Below are 15,442 nucleotides of genomic sequence, written 5' to 3'. Positions count from 1 at the left end.
CCTCGTCCCCGGCCTGCCCCCCTCGGCTCCCGCTCTCGCGCGGCGCGCACTCGCACACTTCCCCCGCCGGCCGCGCTGGAAAACGAAGAAGGCGCAGCGGCGGCCACTCTCGCCTCCTCCTTGCTTTAATGGCGCCGCCGCGGACCACCTAAAATGGCCGACGGAAGAACGGCGCGTCCCGGTCACGTGACGCCGGAGCGCGCCCTTCGCGCCTCCTCCGCCCCTTCCACCGCGAGTCCCCACCCACCCGCCGCCCCCTCCCCTCGCGGGCCCGCCCCTCTCGTTCCTTTCCCCGCTCGCTCTCACGCTCCTCCGGCGCGCCGCGCGGGCCTTTAAAGGGAACCGGAAGTGGCGCGCCGGAGAGGGGCGCGCGGCTACCATCGAGAACAAGGAGCGCTGGTTCTGGGCGGCGGCTAGAGAGACCCCCGCGTCCCTTGGCCCCGCCCTTCCGCGGTTTCCTGGAGTCCCTCGCTCCTCCACGGCCGCGGCTGGCCCGAGCGGCCGGCCCAGACGGGTGTGGTTCGGCCACCTCCCCGCGGTGGCTACGGCCTCGGCGGCTACGGCCCCGGTGGCCTGCATGGGGAGGTGGCCACGCGTGTGCCCTGCTCGGAGCGCTCCTCCGCCCGTCGTCCCCGCCTGCTCCGGGTGACATTGACGTTCCGCCGCGGCGCCGGCTGCTGGCTTAAGGCCACTGGCGGCCGGAGCTGCTTTTTCGCAGAATTCCTTTCCAGCTCTTAACGCTTTACTTCCGTTACTAGAAGAGCCGAAAGCCGGCCACGATTCTTTGAAGTTCCTAGGGGTTGGGAAGTGTGTTAAAGGCGACGCCGGGGTTCGTATTTTTAATGAGTTCCAGTCTTTGTATTAAGTAGGATATATAAATGTCATGAATCATCTTTACAAGATTTCTAAGTTTGCGGTGTTGAGGTGGTGATTTTATAAAAAGAAAAATGAAACGCTGTTAGGCGTGTGGTTCAGGATTTAAAAATCATTCGTTAAGAAACCTTGTAGAATTCCTATTCAGGAGTTGGGCTTCACAGTTTCCTGCAAAACTCTTAGCAGAAAATGGGATTGCTATATATCTTTCTGACCTCAACCACTTGACTGCCTACTAAGTGTCCAGACTGGGCTTCCCAAAACTCAGGAGAAAGAAGGATGGATTGTTGAGGCCAACCTGGAATTACGCCTTTGTAAAACACATCAAAAACATTGAAGTAAATGCTTCCCATGGGGTACTTAATCAACTTATAGTTACTAAATATAATCAAAATATCCCAACGGGAAAAACAAAAGGTTTGTTACCATCAGAATTTGTGTTAAAATTTTTCAAATAAAAGAGTCAATTTGTGCAAATACCTTTAAAATACAATCGTAGAAGACTTTAAAGCAGATTACAGGATGGCAATGTCAAGACTGTTAAGAAGTAGAAGTGATTCCACATTTGTCTCCACTTTCCAAATATTAGCCAAATAGGTGGCTTTGTACTCAGGTCAAATATTGGTGGCAAATGGGATGAATGCAAAGGTTTTTGTTTTTTATTTTTTGGATTCAAATAATAGGCCTACTTAAAAACACTGACTGTGGCAGTTCGAATAAGAACAGCCCCCATAGGTTCGTATATTTGAATGCCTAGTCCCCAAGGGGTGGAACTGTTTGGGAAGGATTAGAAGGTGTGAGTTTATTGGAGATGTGTCCTTGGGAGTTGGGAATTTCAAAAGGCCACACCAGACCCAGTGTCTATTTCTACTTGCTACCTGTGGATCAGGACATAAAGCTCTCAGCTTTTTTCCAGTGCCACACCTGTCTACTTTCCACCTTGACGACTTTGGACAATCCTCCAAAATTTTAACCACCTAATTAAATGCTTTTTTCTTCATGTTGCCTAGATCATGGTGTCTCCTCACAGCAATAGAGCAGTAGCTAAGATACTGACTTTCCAGAAAGTCCGTTTTAATTCACAGGCAGCTGTGTAGTTTCTGGAATTTGAGTGAGACTCAGAATTCCTCCTATTATGGCCCAAATGTCTGCCTTGTTTTGTTTTCTTTCTTTCTTTTTTTTTTCACTTTTGAGGCAGGTTCTCTAAACTAGACTGGCCGGAGATCATTGGATAGCCTACGGTAGCCTCATACCATGGCCAGTATCCCTGCTTTAGCCTCAGGAATGCTGGGACTGCAGAGATGAGCACCCAGTCTCTGGCTACCTCCTGTGCCATTTCCTCCAACCTGACCTCCTTTTCCAACTGTGTAACTTCAATTCTATCTGCCTGGTGAGACCTCCATCCTTCAAAATCCTAATCAATGTTATTGAATCTGAGGCAATTTCACAGACACCCCCACCAAGGTTGACCCCTTTCACATAGCCCATTATCCTTTATTTCTGTTATTCTTAATTGTAGTCATCTAGATACCGTTAGTTTCTGGAGAACAAAAATAACATTTCCTATTGTGGTTTAAAAGAATGCCCCCCCAAAAGGGAGTGGCATTTTTAGGAGGTATGGCTTTGTTGAAGTAGATGTGACCTTGTTGGAGCAAATGTATCACTATGAGGGTGGGCTTTGAGGTCTCTTTTGCTCAAGCTTCCTGGATTGTGATACTCAGTCCACTTCCTGTTGCTTTCTGATCAAGTTGTAGCCAGGCACCATGTATGCCTGAATATTGTCATGATGATAATGGACTGAACTGTAAGCTGCCACCCAAATTAGATATTTTCCTTTATAAGAGTTGCTATGGTTATGGTGTCTCTTCACAGCAATAGAAACCCTAAGACACCTATGTATCCCAATTTTGTCTTTCACAGATATAGAAATAGATACTGTATAAAAATGGAAATTAGGGGGCTGGAGAGATGGCTCAGTGGTTAAGAGCACTGTCTGCTCTTCCAGAGGACCTGGGTTCAATTCCCAGCACCCACATGGCAGTTCACAACTGTCTGAAGATCCAGTTGCAGGGAATCTGACACCTTCACACCAATGCACATAAAATAAAGTTAAATTTATTAAAAAAATGAAAATTATGTAACAAATACTGTATTGACATAGTAATTGCCCATTGAATTATTTTTTCCCAAGACAGTTTCTCTGTGTAGCCCTGGCTGTCCTGAAATCCCTCTGTAGACCAGGCTGGCCTCAAACTCACAGAGAGCCAGCTGCCTCACCTACCAAATACTGGGATTAAATGTGTTCACCAACACTGCCAAGCTGCCCACTTAATTTTTTTAGTTCTTCGAGACATGGTTTCTCTATAGCTTTGGAGTCTGTCCTAGAACTAACTGTTGTAGTTCAGGCTGGCCTCAAATTCACAGAGATCTACCTCCCGAGTGCTGGGATTAAAGGTATGTGCCACCACTACCTGGCACCATTTAATTTTTTTAAATGTTTTTATGATTTATTTGACTTTATTTTTATGTGCATTGGTGTGAAGGTGTCAGATCCCCTGCAACTAGATCTTGAGACAGTTGTGAGCTGCCATGTGGGTGCTGGGATTGAACCCGGGTACTCTGGAAGAGCAGACAGTGCTCTTAACCACTGAGCCATCTCTCTAGTCCTCCGTTTAATTTTTAAATGATCAAAATACAAGGTACATCCAATTGACTAGATTTGAGGTCTTTCAGACAAACCAAATTTTTTTACCCTTGGGATTTCAAATGGTCCTCTCCTTATCTCACTTCATCATTGGCATAAATGCACCTGGGAATTTCTTGATGCATGAACTTTCTTAAAGAGAAAAAGGGGGTATTTTTTAATTTATTACTCATTCATAAGTAAGAATGTAATGCTCAAGTGGCTGGAGATGCTATATTTGATTTTCCCAAACCATTGGAAAGGAAGCAACAGGTCCTGTCTGTGATACATGGTTTGGTGTAATCAGAAGAGACTTGAGGGAGACAAGTGCACCCTAATTCAGTGGTTCCTAACCTTCCTGTGCAATGACCCTTTAACACAGTTCCTCATATTATGGTGACCCCAATAGTAACATCATCTTTGTTGCCACTTCCTAACTAAATTTGTTTGTAACATGAGGGGGCTGGATTGTTGGGATATCTGTCCCGTCCAGTACCCCACAGCTGGCAAGGCCCAAAGAAAATCACAGACAGGACTCCATAAGATTATAAACTGATTGGCCCATTAGCTCAGGCTACTTATTAGTTCTTATGACTTATCTTAACCCATTATTCTGATCTATGTTAGCCATGTGGCTTGGTACCTTTTTCAGCTGTCAGCTCGCATGTTGCTTCTTCAGTGATCTGGGCAGGAATGGCGGAGGGAGCTTCCTCCTCCCTAGCCTTCTCCTATTCCCATTGCCCTGCCTCAACTTCCTGCCTGGTTGACCCGCCTATACTTCCTGCCTGGCCAATCAGCGTTTTATTAAAATACATGATTGACAGAATACAGACAATTCTCCCACACCATTTGTTACTATTTTGCATCAAGATATAGATATCTGTATTTTCCCCCTACACATTCTCTCCATTACTCTTTCAAATTTATTGTCTTTTAAAAATTGTTGGTGTGTGTGTGTGTGTATAAAATGTGTATGTATTCCCAAATAAATAAACACAGCCTGCTTAGTCTGTATACTGTTGCTTGTGTGTGTTTTCAAGGCTGGACATTTCATGTTGGATGACCAATTAGTGTGCTCTTCCCTGTGGAAGACTGTTTCTCCTGATGTTAGCATTTCTTAGTCACCTGTACTCGTATTTTATGTATGAGTTTTTGTCTGCAGGTGTATCTGCACACAACCTATGTGCCTGATGCCAGGAGTGGTCCAAATGGTATCAGATCCTCAGGGACTAAAGTCACAGAAGGTTGTGAGCTGCTTTGTGAGTGCTAGGAACCGAAACCAGGTCCTCTGCAGGAGCAGCATGTGCTCTTCAGTGCTGAGCCTTCCTTCTAGACCCAAAGCCAACTCTTACCCAAAGGGGTCGTGACTCACAGGTTGAAAACCACTGCCCGGAAGTAAGTGGGGGAAATACCAAACACTAAGATTAGGACATGTTGCCAGGGCAGAAGGGTTTGGCTGAGGTAAGAGTGTGCTTGATGCTTAAGTGAACAGTAGAGGCCAGTGTGGCTGAAGAGAAGGAAGGAAAGAAGGTGCAGAGATTCATACCTCAGAATGATTCAGGAATGAGGTCACCCAGAGCCTTGTAAGCTTTGCTTTTATTTTTAAAGTTATAAGAAAAGTGAAGGGTTTTGAGCAGATGAAAGATGTCAACTTCCTTAAACTTTAAATAGGTCATTTTGAATGCTTTGTAGACAGTGCACTGTGGGAAGGCATCAGGAAGATGAATTAAAGGGTTGCTGTCATAAGTTCACTATTTTAGCCTCTTGGATGATTGCTTCTGTCAGGAAACAAATCTACAAAAACAATATTACTTACATGGGACTTAATTTTTCTGAATGCTATTTTCTGCACAGAAAAGCACATTTTAATGACATTGGTCATTAAAAATAAGACTTAAGGGTGGTGTTAGCTCACGCATTTAATCCCAACACTCAGGAGGCAGAGGCAGGTGAATCTTTGAGTAAAAGGCTAGCCTGACCTATATAGTGAGTTCCAGGCCAGCCAGGGCTACATAGTGATACCCTGTTTTAAACAGAAGACTTGTAGGACTAAGGTGTGACTCAGTTGGTAGAGTGCGTGTCTAGCATGAATGAAGCCTGGGTTCGTTCCCAGCACTACATAGAACTGGAAGTGCTGGTGTACAGTCTGCAATCCCAGCACTTGGAGGATGGAGGCAAGATACTCAGAAGTTACATTGAATTTGAGACCCTACCTCAAATACATGAAGGAATAAGTGCTTGTACCTAGTGTTCAGAAGTGTGCTTGCTATCCTAGCAACTCTGGGGGCTGAGGCAGGAGGAGCATGTGACTTCATGAATTTGAAACCAATCATCAGAATTTATACAAACATCTTTTCTTCAAAAAAAATAATAAAACTGAGAACAGTGTGGCTGTAAGACCTACATAAGACTGGCCCCATTATGTTCTCATGAATGGGGATGGCGCTTCATTAACCTCTCCCGCTTCCTGAAGAGCTATAGGCAGTTAAGAATTGCTAGGGGAAAGAGCACTATATTCCTCAACGGTGTAGTCACTGGTAAGTTGCTCTTGTTTGGATAAATAACCTTCCACCCATGCTCATGCAAGCAATCCTAATTAAATGTAGCACACACATACATTTACACACATATATACACACATAGACATAGTACATACAAACTATATATATATATATATATATATATATATATATATATATATACGCACACACAGTACCTATACACACAAAGGGCAAAGGAGGGGAAATGTGTTGAGTTTCACTAGGTGGTGGTGGCACACACCTTTAATTTCAGCAATTGGGAGGCAGAGGAGGAGCAGAAGGAAAAGGAGGAGAAAGTAGGAAGAAGGAAGAGTAATGAGGGGTAATTTGCACTTTTGGTTCCAAAGGAATAAGAGCCCAGTGTAATGAAAGTGAGGCAGTCAGGTAGGGCAGTGGCAATGCACACCTTTAATCCAGCTCTCTGGAAGAAGAGGCAGATGGGTCTCTCCTGAGTTTGAAGTCAGCCTGGTCTATAGAGTGAGTTCCAGGACAGCTGGAGCTACACAGAGAAACCCTGTCTTGTAAAAAAGAAACAAACAAACAAACAAAACGTGAAGCAGAAAACAGACAGATCCCATCTGAACAGACTCAGACTTTATTGGACCTGTGAGGGGCCACAACCTTTCCTCAGGATGAAGGCTGAACACACTTAGAGGAGCTGAGGGACACACACACAGAGCTATCAGAAGTTACAGCTATTTTTAATGGGAGCAGGGTGAGTTGTTCTCTCTACCCAGGAATATTGTTTTTGCAGGTGGAGCAGAAAGTTCAGGCTGGGGTTAAGTAATTATTCATGGCCCAAAGTTGTCACTCAATACAGCCTGACTCAATTCCTCATGGCCTCTGGCTATTACCCAACAAGTCCCAACTCTGGAAGGGTAAAAAGAAAAAGGGAAGGGGTCATAGTTTGGGAGTGGCTGCTTCCTGCTAGTGCGGGGCTCCCTCACGAAGACAGAGGGGGCAAGTTGAGCAGGCTTCCAGGTTGGATATGATCTGGCAGCTTTCAGCAATGAAGAATTCAGTGGCCCTCTGCGTGGAGAAAGTTGTAGGCTTCGTTGGAGGAACTTGGTTGGATAGGAAAGAGCAGGAGCCAAAGAGTAAAGTTAGTACAATCACAATGACTAAGCCAACCAAGGGGGGCAGTCTACAGTCCCCAAGCAGTCCAGGTATCCTTCCAGAAAATATTGTCTACACTTTCTCTGTTTTCTTTCTAAAAATTGTTTTGCATTTTCCCATAGTAGGCAGAACTGGTTTTCATATAAACAGCGCTTTCCTCTTGAAAGGCACAGATGCCTTGCGTTTTGGCAGTCATTAACTCTGGTCATCTGTGGCATTGGAGGACCACTGTAGCCCGAGAATCTATCTGGTTCTGTAGGGAGATTATACTGTGTTTTTGTACCAGGGTCAGGTCTGTCCGGTTGACCAGTTGGCTGTATTATACCTATTGGATCCATATCATTGTGGCATCAGTGGTGGCTGCCCACTGCTAGGACACTTCCAGAAGTTTGGGGAGTAAAATAGAGCTTCTCTTTCTCCTACTATGATGGACATTGATAGATTACCTGACCCAGAAGACCAAGTCTGGAATGAGGAAGACTGTGGCACATTTCCTTCCAGGGAGGCAAGTCTAAGTGCCATCCTGACATGTAAAGCAACCATGTGGTGCTGGACTTGGAAGCCAAGCGGGTACAATTTGTTTATCTATCTTGGTTAGTGTTCTGTTGCTGTTCTATCCCTGGCCCCCATAGGCTTGTAGCTATATCATACTGCAAAAGCGCATCCAACCCAAGTTGAAAAGTCCAAATGGGGTCCAGGCATCGATCTGGGACATTCAAGGGAGTAGGCCTTAGCCAGGTCCTCCACAGGAGCAGATCCAGACCAGGGACATTTACAGAAACAGGTCTGAGTCAGTAACCTAGACCAGAGCAGGCCTGAGAGAGTAAACTCCATGGGAGCAGAGTAAACCCCAGAAGCACCGAGCAACCTCCAGGAACGTGGAGTGACCAATGGGGTAACTAGAACTGTTGCATTGACTGTACCATGAGGAACAACCATCTGAGCCCTGGATCCACTGGCACCAAGAAGATTAATCACCATAGTCACGGACAGCACCAACCAATTAGAGGAAAAGATGAGTAGACAAGGTAAGGACAATGCAACACCACAAAGAGCAAAATGACACCAGTAAAATCTAGAGACCCTACAACAGCAAGACTTGAACAACCAAGTATAGATGAAGCAGAAGCAAATGGCCTGAAAAATAACTTTAGGAGAAGGTTTGAGATTCTTGAAAAGGAAATGAGAAATTACTTCAAAGAAATGGAGGAAAAGACAAACAAAAAGTTGGAAGACATCAGTAAATCCCTTAAAGAAAACCAAGAAAAAACAATCAAACTTATGAAAGAAACTATTCAAGACTTGAAAACTGAAATAGAGACATTAATGAAAATATAAGCTGAGGGAATTATAAAAAAGGAAATCATGAGAAAACGATCAGGAACCACAAATACAAGCATAAACAGTAGAATACAAGAGATAGAAGAGAGAATCTCAAGCACTGAGATACAGTAGAGGAGAAAGACTCATTGGTTAAAAAAAAGAAATTAAATCTAACAAAAGCTTAGCACAAAATATTCAGGAAATATGGGACCCCATGAAAAGACCAAACCTAAGAATAATAGGTACAGAAGAAAAAGAAGTTCAATTCAAAAGCACAGAAAATATGTTTAACAAAATAATAGAAGACAACTTTCCCAACCTAAAGAAAGATATGTCTATGAAGATACAAGAAGCATACAGAACACCAAATTGATGGAATAAAAAAAAAGTCCCCTTGCCACATAATAATCAAAACACTAAACTTACAGAATGAAGAAAGAATATTAAGAGCTACAAAGGAAAAGGGTCAAGTGACATATGAAGGCAGACCTATCAGAATACACCTGACTTCTCTTTGGAAACAATGAAAGCCAGAAGGCCGTGGTCAAGCATTATGCAGATATTAAGAGACCACAGTGCCAGCCCAGACTACTATATCCAGCAAAACTTTCAACCATCATAGAAGGGCAAAACAAGATATTGCATGACAGAACTAGATTTAATAAACACCTAGCCACAAACTCAGCTGTACAAAAAGTACTAGAAGAAAAATTTCAACCCAAGGAAGTTGGCTACATCAACAAAAACACAGACCATTGATGATCTCACAGCAGCAAATCTCAAAGGGAAAAACACACAAATTAACATCACCAACAACAAAAACTAAATTAACAGGAGATCGCAATCAGGGGTCATTAATATCCTTTAATATAACTGGACTCAAGTCACATATAAAAAGACACAGGCTAATAGATTGGATACAAAAACAGAATCCATCCTTCTGCTGCATACAAGAAACACACTTCAACCTCAAAGACAGACATCGCCTTAGAGTAAAGGGTTGGGAAAGCAATTTAAAGTCAAATGGACATAAGAAACAAGCTGGTGTAGCTATCCTAATATCTAACAAACTTCAAACTAACTTCAAACTAAAATCAATCAAAAGAGACAAAGAAGGACATTTCTTATTGGTCACAGGAAAAATCCACCAAGAGGAAATCTCAATACTTAACATCTATGCTCCAAATACAAGGGCACCCTCATCTGTAAAAGAAACACTTCTAAAGCTTAAATGACACATTAAACGCCACACACTAATAGTGGGAGACTTCAACACTCCACTCTCACCACTGGACAGATCAGTCAGACAAAAAATTAACAGAGAAATAAGGTAACTAACAGATGTTATGACTCAAATAGACTTAACAGACATCTATAGAATATTCCATCAAAACAGAAAAGAATATACCTTCTTCTCAGTACCTCATGAAACCATCTCAAAAATTGATTATGCACTCGATAACAAAACAAACCTTAACAGATACAAAAAAAAATTGGAATAACCCCACGCATCTTATCACATTAACTTAGTTTAAAGCTAGAATTCAACAAATCCAGCAAGCTCACAAACATATGGAAATTAAACAATGCTCACCTGAATCATCAATGGGTCAAGGAAGAGACAAAGGGAGAAATTAAAGACTTCCTAAAATTCAATGAAAATGACCACACAACATGTCCAAATTTAGGGGACACAATGAAAGCAGTATTAAGAGGAAATGCCTACATAAAGAAACTAGTAAATTAACAGAACCTTTGAAAACTTTAGAAAAAAAAGAAACAAACTCATCCAAGAGAACTAGATGGCAGGAAATAATCAAATTGAGATCTGAAGTAAAAAAAATAGTAAAGCTATGCAGTGGCAGCACATGCCTTTAATCCCAGCACAGGGGAGGCAGAGGCAGTTGGATATCTGTGAGTTTGAGGCCAGACAGGACTACACATGCTAGTTCCAAGACGGGCTCCAAAGCCACAGAGAAACCTTGTCTCGAAAAACAAACAAACAAAAAAAAGTAACAAAGAAAAAAATACAAAGAATCAATGAGACAAAGGATTGGGTCTTCGAGAAAATCAACAAAATAGACAAACCTTTATCAAACTAACCAAAAGGCAGAGAGAGAATATCCAAATTAACAACATCAGAAATGAACAGAAGGACATAACAACAGACACAGAGGAAATGCAGAGAATCATCAGGTGGTATTTCAAAAACCTGTACTTCACAAAATTGGAAAACTAAAAGAAATGGACAAGTTTCTGGATAAATATCACTTATCAAAATTAAATCAAAACCAGATAAGCAAATTAAACAGAACTATAACTGCTGAAGAAATAGAAACAGTCATCAAAAGTCTCCCAACCAAAAAAAAAAAATGAAAGAAAGAAAAAAGAAAGAAACCCAGGACTAGGTGGTTTCAGCTTAGAATTCTACAAAATTTTCAAAGAAGAACTAATACCAATACTCCTCAAATTGTTTCACACAATAGAACAGAAAGAACATTGCCAAACTCTTCCTATATTTTTGGTTGTGAGCCTAGCCTTTAATGGCTGAGCCATCTCTCCAGCTCTGCCAAATAGGCAACTATGTCAGCAAGGCCTACCCGCCCCCCAAGTGACAGCTCACAAAGCCGGGAACCTGGAGCACACTGCATCACCTGTAGGCAGTGCAGCAGGTTGGAGAGCGTCCTTTCCAAGTGCCTCAGATCGTCTGAACCTCTTTCTGGCAGCTCAGCTGGCTTCTGCTTCTTCCAGGAAGCTGTTCTCCTGTGAGTCCTCTTTGCCTCTCCACTTGTCGGAGGGTCTACAAGGCAGCTGAGCACTGCTTACTCTGGCAGGGAGGGGCTTAGTGAATCTGGTCTGTTTCAGGGAGTTCTTCAGCTATTTTGAGTTGTTTACCCTCCTGTTTAAGGATCTTCCTGTGAAATGGAATATCTTGATCTCTGAAGAGTCTGTTACACAATAGGGAGACATGCAAGATCATTGGGATATCTGGGGATGGTGGGGGAAGCAAACAGATTGGTGATTATTCAGATGTGATTGGTGGGAGCTGGGAAATGCAAAACCCAGATATCTTGAACTTGGTGGGACCCAGAGACAATATGTGAAATTGTGCATTGGGGGAGGTTTCTTGAATCTAGAAAGATTGGACCCAGGAGTTAGTATTATTTAAATTTGTGGCAGCAGGGATGAGTAAGATGACCTTGTGGGAGCCCTGCCACTTAGGTGTTAGAGAAAGTGAGGCAGATCTGAGATGTATACTACATCTGCTGTAGTGGGGAAGATAGAACAGAGTCAGTATGTTTCCAGAGTTGTATGTGGAGACGGGACCGTGAGCTAAGCACAGAAGTCTGGGTATGTCTGCTGTGCATACCTAGGCTATGAGCGGGTCTCTCGCCCATATAAGTTCAAAGGGACTGGTTAGCGATGGGATTTTTGGCAGTCATTGGAGTTTGGCCAAGGCCAAGGGTAGGAGTTTTACCTAGTCTTGTTTTAATTCTATAGTTTGGTGAAGGTTTCTATTATGGCCCAATTCATCCTTTCCACTTTCTCAGTGGGTTAGGGCAGATAAGGGATGTGGAATGTCCAGGGGATTTGGAGAAAGGTGGATATTTATTGGGTGACCAAATAAATTCTAGGCCATTGTCTGACTGTGTGGAGGAGGGATGATCTCAGAAAGGAGTGTCTAAACTACAGTGTGCACCCTCATTTTTGCAGCTGGGAAGACCCCAGTCCGTCTTGAAACAGTATCTATGAATACAATTAAGTGCCTATGTGTCCTCACCGGGGCCATATGGGTGAACTCTACCTGCTAGTCTAGGGCAGGTAATGAACCTCTCACTTAGTGAGGTGGAAATAGGAGAGGACAGAGGTTGGAGCTAGGATTTGTATTTTGGCAAATCTCACAGGACTGGTGTCTTAGGATTTCTGTTGCTGTGAAAAGACACCATGATCATGTAAACTTTTATGCTGGAGACCATGAGAGTATACAGCAGGTGACAACTAGTATCTAATTGGTTGACATACCGGATGAATAAATAACTCTGATGGGAAATCCCACTTGGAAAAGACCTTGGAGTCACTGGCTGTGAATGACTGTTTGTCTCTGTCTGCAATTTTTCTCATGTGCCACTATAAACAGCTGTGGGTATTCTCCCCACTGTTTACATGATTATCTCATGTATCCATCTACTGGGCACATACAGCTTTATATGGCCAGGAAGATAATTTTTGATTAATCTGTATAATTCTGTTGAATATAACTAATACTAGGATACTTTTCATTACTCATATGGATATAGGAAAGTAATAGTTTTCTCAGGTACTAAACAGCTAATTTTAGACTCCAGAACAAATTCAAAGCAACCTGGTCGTACTCGGAAATTAATATCTGGTTGCCCCTAGAGACAAATACATGAGGTTAATTTCCCAGGTGTTTATTGCTGATTCAAGGTCAGAGCATGAAGCAACTTTAGTAGACATAACTTTCTCAGCAATGGACTTCCTGCACATATTCCCAACCTCAAGGTTCAGTCAACCAACTGTTTATTGTTGAGGTCATATGTCACTCTCTGTCTGGGAACCCTGGCCACTTAGAACTATGTGCATGGCCAAGCGTTACTCACTGGTCAGCCAATGTGACATCCCTAGCCTGAGAGAAACTGTGTGATCATTTTGTCTCTGTTTCTTATTATTTACTCAAGAAGTGCAGTGTGGCCCTTTCAGTGTGATTCCTATTGTTCAAAGGCATTGAACAATATTGCCATAGAGGGAAAGAAGTAGGAGAGAAGTGTGGTGGGGAAGGGTGATGGAGAGGGAAGTGTGATGGAGAGGGAAGTGTGATGGAGAAGGGTGATGGAGAGGGAAGTGTGATGGAGAAGGGTGATGGAGAAGGGTGATGGAGAGGGAAATATGATGGAGAAGTGTGATGGAGAAGGGTGATGGAGAGGGAAATATGATGGAGAAGTGTGATGGAGAAGGGTGATGGAGAGGGAAATATGATGGAGAAGGGTGATGGAGAAAGATGATGGAAAGGGAAATATGATGGAGAAGGGTGATGGAGAGAGAAGTGTGATGATGGAGAAGTGTGATGGAGAAGGGTGATAGAGAGGGAAGTGTGATGGAGAGGGAAGTGTGATGCATCTGTATGTAGAGATGTAGCCATATGGAGACAGAGAGATTTTTCAGAGATTTTTCAAGATGAAGTAAAAGCAAAGTTACCTTTAGAAAGTGTGTGTTTCCTTATTCACCTCTCAGATAGAAAAGTCTAGCCCTCACTCATTTGTGGATTTTTTATTTTTTGCATACCCTGGAGGCAGCCTTAGAGTAAGATCTTTCTGGGGTCTTTGATGGAGTTGAAGAATAGATAACTATTGTTACAGTTTTCCTTAGTTATGATAAAAGATAAAGTAGCTATAAATATTGTAACTGTAATTCTTGTTTGATACCTGTTATATGTAATTTTACTATGTTAAAGTTAAAACCTTCCTCTCTATTTGAACAGAAAAGGGGAAATGGTGTGGGAAGTCCTTCTGCATATGTTACTTTTATTGACTAATGAATAAACTGTTTCTGCCTGTGGCTTAGCAGAATAGAGCAAGGTAGGAATTCCAAGAAGATAGAGGAGGAAAGAAGGCAGAGTCAGAGAGAAGTCATGTAGCTGCCACAGGAGACTGACGCCCCCACTGAAGCCCACTGGAACTTTGCTGATAGGTCATGACCTCATGGTGATGCACAGATTAACTAAGATGGGTTAGTTTAAGATATAAAAGCTAGCTAGAAATACGCTTAAGCTATTGGTCAAACAGTATTGCAAATAATATAGTTTCTGTGTGATTATTTCGGGTCTGGGAAGTCAGGAATGAACAGCCTCCATCTACAGATGACACCAAGGAAAATGGGCCTTCAAAACATAGCACACAGAAGCTGTGGCAACATACACAGTACCTGCATGAGTCTGCAACAATGGGGTCCTTAGACTGAGAGGAAAAGTGGACAGAGCAGAATGAAAAGACCAGGCTGGGGCTAAGCAATTCCTGGTGGCCTACGATTATCACCCAATGCAGCCTGACTAAATTCCTGATTCAGTTCCTGAGGCCTGAGACCCTTCATCATAGCAGTAGAGCGAGGCAACTGTCTGGATCAGAGCTCAGGATTCACACCTTATACCACAATGAGGAAGCAGACACCAAATAAGAAATGGGTAGCTATTGAAACCTCAGAGCCCATCTCTAGTGACACATTTCATGCAGCGAGGCCACACCTCCTATGCCTTCCCAAACAGCACCACCCACTGAGAAACCAACATTCAAATGCCCCAGACAGTTGGGGATATTGCATTCAAACCACCACAAAAGGCTGTTGTGTGAGGTTTCCATCCTGTCCTGTCCCACCCATCACACAGAAACCATATTATTTGCAATACTGTTTGGCCAATAGCCTAAGTGTATTTCTGGTTAACTCATATCTTAAATTAACCCATCTCCATTAGTCTGTGTATTGCTACAAGGCTGCGGCTTATCGGGTAAAGTTCCATGTCTGTCTCTGGTGGGGCCACATGGCTTCTCTCTAACTCCGCCTTCTTTCTCCCAGTATTCAGTTTAGTTTTCCCTGCCTACCTATATTCTGCCCTTCTATAGGTCCAAAGCAGTTTCTTTATTAATCAGTGGTAATCACAGCATACAGAGGGGAATCCCACATCAAAAGGTTAAAATTTTGCTTCAGTTTCATGGTTTGTTTCTGAGAAAGGAACTTGCCATGTAACCCAGGCCAGCCTCAAACCCTCAACCCTTCTGCCTTCATCTCCTGTACGCTGGGGTTACAGGCAAGCACCCAGAGGGGCTGCCTTGTAACATCTCTGCATCTGATCCTTCTGCCTCCACCTCCAAAATTATAGGTGGGCAGCACTGTG

This window comes from Myodes glareolus, chromosome 8 (genome assembly GCF_982192425.1).
Source record: "Myodes glareolus chromosome 8, mMyoGla1.1, whole genome shotgun sequence".
NCBI lineage: Eukaryota > Metazoa > Chordata > Mammalia > Rodentia > Cricetidae > Myodes > Myodes glareolus.
This window is presented reverse-complemented; position numbering follows the sequence as displayed.